Source organism: Pezoporus wallicus, unplaced genomic scaffold, assembly GCF_028554395.1.
Source record: "Pezoporus wallicus isolate ANWC-B61680 ecotype Strahan unplaced genomic scaffold, APGP_CSIRO_Pwel_v1 contig_642, whole genome shotgun sequence".
Classification (NCBI taxonomy): Eukaryota; Metazoa; Chordata; class Aves; order Psittaciformes; family Psittacidae; genus Pezoporus; species Pezoporus wallicus.
Window position 1 is genome coordinate 1,120,368 of NW_026637470.1, and position 5,366 is coordinate 1,125,733.

Genomic DNA, 5,366 nt, shown 5'->3' on the forward strand with positions numbered 1-5,366 from the left:
GCAAGAGATAAAGAGAAAAGCATCCCAAAGAGCAATGTGGGGATGGTCACTGCTCTGCAAATTTCAAGGGGAAGACAGAGTAAGGTCTTTTTGAAAGGTGAAGCTGAAGGCATATGTGTAAGAAACAGCTGTAAGAGTCCCACTCCTCCCCTCTAATTCCTATTCACTCCTGAGCTGCTGCCACTGCTCCCTCTTGGCAGCAATGCTCAGAGACAGGAATTACTGAGACTTGTTTTTTCACACCCTAACCCAGAAGAAATGGAGCTGAACTGCTAACGCTGGGGCTTTCCTACCATCTGGAAGCCAGCCCCTTAACCTCTCTTGCATTCCAAATACAGTCCAGCCTCCTTTTTAACAAACCGCTGGCTAGGTGATCTAATGGGCTTCTAAACTGATCCTCACTGGCACTGTATCCCTCAGGTGAGTCAACCACACCACTCAGCTTGGTGTCATCTCCAGACTTGCTGAAGGTGTACTTGATCCCACCGTTTATGTCACTGATGAAGATACTAAACAGCACTGGTCCTAATCTGGACCCCTGAGAGACACCGCTTGTCTCCATCTGGACATTGAGCCATTGACCACTACCCTCTGGAGGGGACCATCCAACCCATTCCTTGTCCACCAGACAGTCCATCCATCAAATCCACATCTCTCCATTTTAGAGAGAAGGATGTTGTGAGGGACTGTGTCAAAGGCCTTACAGAAGTCCAGAGAGATGACATCTGTAGCTCTTACCTTGCATGCTGATGTAGTCACTCCATCATAGAAGGCCACTAGGTTGGTCTTGGGAAGACTGAACAAGAAATTTCTATAGGCATCTCCTTATTCCGGTTTTGCCATGTCAAGGAGGTAGCCTCGATGGAGTTTGGTGGAAAACAAGGAAAGCAGGTGCCAGAAGTTTAATATAAGTAATATTGAAGTAGAGATCAGAAAACTAGAGATGGTGAGGCTGTAGGCAAATGTTTAGTTACCCTGAGGGGAACAAATCACATTTTCTAAGCACAGACATAAATCAATGTGAGATCAGGGAATCAGGGAGAACAGAAAATACATTTCTAAATAAAGGAAAGGAATAGGAGTGACAGCATATGAAGTGTGAGTTTACTTAATTGCTGTGTAGAGAAAGTATCTAAGTGCCTTTCCAAGGTCACTCAGAGAATGCAATCCACATCATTTTCCTTTCCAGAGTCACCCTAGTTTATGCTTAATTAAACTATGCAAGCTCTGCACACTCTAGAAAATGCCCTTTTTATTACATTGTACTCAATTTGCATTTCTGAAGGGCATTTGGGAACCATGACATCACCAGAATGAAGGGCTCTGGTAGCATTGCTCCCATTTTTATTCATTTGCAATTGTTGACTTTTATTCCAAAGTTCATTTCTATTTCCTGCTTGGACATTAGCACTGGATTGTACAAGAATGCTCATTTTCCAACTTGAATGGCTGAGTTCTTCTGACTCAGCAGCCCCTTGGGACTGACGCATGCTCCAGCTGCAGGTGTGCCCTGACAATTAATCCTCCATTTTGGTCCTGTGAATGACAGGCCAGTGGGTCAAGAAAGTACTCACCACCCACCACTGGTGAGGTCAGTGTGGATGGAGCCTGGGCTGGCACAAGGAAGGAGGGAGCAGGACTGCTTTCTGCATGTTGATTACTCTCTCTTTTCCATTTCTTTCCATCTCTTTCCATTTTCTTCTCTTCTGGTAAATGGTTATGCCAGTTGCCAGTTTTACAGAAAGCAAAGAACTGATGAGGCCAGGATGGTGCAGATTTACTTGGGATGCTTCGAGAGCGAACTAGAAATAGAAAGGGGAAACAGAAGTTAAATCAGTAACTGTTTAATGGCATCTGCCTACTCTTTGTTTGCAAACTCTGTAGCCCAGGGGTCTCCTTGGATCCCCAGCTTCTCCTGGTTCCTGCTGACAGCATTTTCTAACTCTGCTTTGTATCATTAACATCTGGGGAGAAAACTGCAGGGCTTTCATTTCAGAGGAAGGCTCATTACAATTATCTGTGCCTCTGTCACCTCGGGATCTGATTACAGTGCTGGGGTTGCACCTTGAAATTGTTACAATTAAGACTTAATGAAGTGAGTAACTACAGAGTCCAGCAGTTACTCCCCACCAACCTATTGCATCTGCCTCTATCATAGGAATAGCTACCGCCTGATTTTTATGATTTTTAAAAAGTGAAACTTTATATTTGGAATTTGTTCTGTAAAATCCCACACAATTTGGACTGTGAGAGCCTGGACGGCTCTCCTGCCCCATCACAGCACAGACTGGATGAGCTTGGAGCTTGGATGAGCTGTTGGCAAAATGGGTGCAGGTAAGATAAAAAAGAAAAAAAAAAAAAGCCAAACCAAAATCCACTTCTTTTTGAACTGGCAAATGGTATGGAATTCCTGGGTGACACCTGTGTAGAGAGTGTTGCGCTCATGTTCGTGCTGAGTCCCTGTCCCACTGCACACAGTAGTGCAGGTGCAGAGGTGCAAGTAGGAGCCAGAACAATGTTTCTCCACCACTGCTCCCACGTGGTTTATCCCAAGGTGCATTAAGGATATGCCTGTCCTAAGCCAGGATAGTAAAGTGAAATACAGAACTAACCGGCACTTTAATGACTTCTTGCCACCTTTGGCTTGAAATGAAATGCACATGGATACAGACGCGCTTTCCAGTCCCATGCTGCCCCACTAGTAACAAATAGCGATTGGTTCCTTAGTTTTCTCAGATATGGATCAAGACAGATTTGGCAGTAAAATGGAAGGTAATTGAGTGTTGTCTCCTTTTGATTTTCTTCCTTTCCACTTTGCCCCCAATTTATTTGCCTTTGTCTTCCTAATTGCTGGGAGATTATTATGTCTGAATCATCAGACTTGAAGAACTGTATGCCATTTGCCCTTAAATGACGGCTGAAATGTTTATCTTTATTGTTGTAGGGAGACTGATATCAGCATCTGCAGGTCAATTTAAGATAATTTGCCTTCTGACATTTTTGATGGACCATCAATGAGAGCCAGCTGGTGCAAATCCTGATCCTTTGGTGTGGTGGGCAAAGAAGAGCAAAGAGGTTCTTGTAGCTTGCCATCAGGCAGCTCCAGGATCCTTTCTCTCAGTAAAGACACCACCTTCCCCATGGAAGGTGTGGAGGGAAATGACCTATCTATAGAATCATAGAATAGTTAGGGTTGGAAAGGACCTTAAGATCATCAAGTTCCAACCCCCCTGCCATGGGCAGGGACACCTCACACTAAACCATGACACCCAAGGCTCTGTCCAACCTGGCCTTGAACACTGCCAGGGATGGAGCATTCACAGCTTCCCTGGGCAACCCATTCCAGTGCCTCACCACCCTAACAGGAAAGAACTTCTTCCTTCTATCCAACCTAAACTTCCCCTGTTTAAGTTTTAACCCTTTACCCATTGTCCTTTCACTACAGTCCCTGATGAAGAGTCCCTCCTCAGCATCCTTGTAGGAGCCCTTCAGATACTGGAAGGCTGCTATGAGGTCTCCACGCAGCCTTCTCTTCTCCAGGCTGAACAGCCCCAGCTTTCTCAGCCTGTCCTCGTACATGAAAGTAATGAATTAAATAAACTCCTTTAGAAAGACTTCAGTGTCCTACTCTGCTCTGGAACATCTTGGCAAATGTGACCATGGTAAAGGGTTGCAGGAAGTATTTCTAAAATGCCTGGAGCTTTAGGATAGGCAGAGATTTAGTAGCAACAGGCAGGAGAAGGATGCAGTTGGGAATAGCTTACTTGCTGATGTGAAAACAGCTGTAGGAGAAGGGGGATGAGGATTACCCTTTGAATTTGGGAGTTCACAAAGATGCTGAAAGGTCCAGCTGGCCAGGTGGAGCTGTACATGTTTTTGTCATCTGACCATAGTCACTGTGCCTTTTGTAGAGATCCTCTTCAGTGAGCACACGGAGGGAAGAATCCATTTGCAATACACAGACTATAAAGAGAGCTGTGCAAGTCAAGTCGAGCTCTCTGCAGTGAGAAATGCTGCATGTCTGCTGCAGTCATCAGTACAGGCATACTAGATTCCTTGGGAAAAAAATGCAGGAATGCTCACTTTCTCAGTTATTCGATTCCTTATTGGTGTTGTCTTTAGTATTTGCTTTCCTGATAGTCCTTCTCCAGGTTTTATTCAGCGAGCTGAATATTAAATTGTGTTTTCTACCCTCTTTGTCCATGTTGAGCAGGCCTGTGTTAGGAGGGATCAGCAGAGACAAGGTATTCCGGTATCAGAAAGACTGTCACATCATGCTCTGAGCCAAAACAGACAAAGTCACAAAATCACAGAATGGCTGAAGTGGGAGGTCATCTGGTCCATCGCCCCCTGCTCAACCAGGGTCATCTAGACTCAGTTGCTCAGGACTATGTCCAGAAGGCTTTTGATCTACAAGGATGGAGACTCCACAGCCTCTCTGGGCACCCTGTGCCAGTGCTAGGTCTCTCTCACAGTAAAGAAGTTTTTCCTTTTGTTCATTTGATTCCTTATGTTCAAGTCCTCCCTAAGGAAGGAGAGCAGAGAAGAAATACACTGCTTATATCCACTTGAATATAAAATCCAGCTGTTCTCTGTTCCTCTTATCCTTGTCAAAATGTGCATAGATGAAATCACTTCTGTGTCATTTGCAGCACCAAAGTGTTCCTAAGTATAGACTCAAATTCATGACCTTGTAGTGAATGTCAGCAGTCAGTTAAGTCACCACTTAGCACTGACACTGAAGCTACTTAGGAATTAATGAGTTGGCACAGTATACTAACTTCTGGAATAACTGGGATCCTGCTAATGTCTGATGCATGCCCTGCGCAGTGGTATAATTTAGGGAAGAGAGTGAGTCACTCCTAGTACTCCCAACTGCAGCCCAAGGCATTAAGTTTGTCTTCACTAAAATCATCTCAGGTTCATCTGTGGGTTTCTTCCCTGCTGTACTTCACCTTCGCTTGTCTCACTGACAGATAGCTCAGGACCTACGCTTTCAATCTAAGAAGACCAATTATCTGTAGTTATCCTTGAATACAGTGAGACTGAGGTAAACACTGTAAAAATTATGTACAGTCATAATAATGATGACAAAATGGTTTTCCACAAACCCTCTGATCTGAAATAGGTCATGAGTTGCTGCCAGGACTAAGGAGAACACTTAGTGTGCCTTCTCTTATTTGTAAGAGCTTGGGTAGTTGGGAAGCTCAACTCATCCCTACCCTGAGGGGAGACGGTCTGGTATCCAAATCCTAGGGCTCCCAGAGCCTACGCTTGATAATAAGAATAGGTAAGCAACCACCTTCCTTCCTTGGGAATGGTGGATGGTTGTTGGGCACAGGCAGCATCTGAGGATGTGTGAGTCT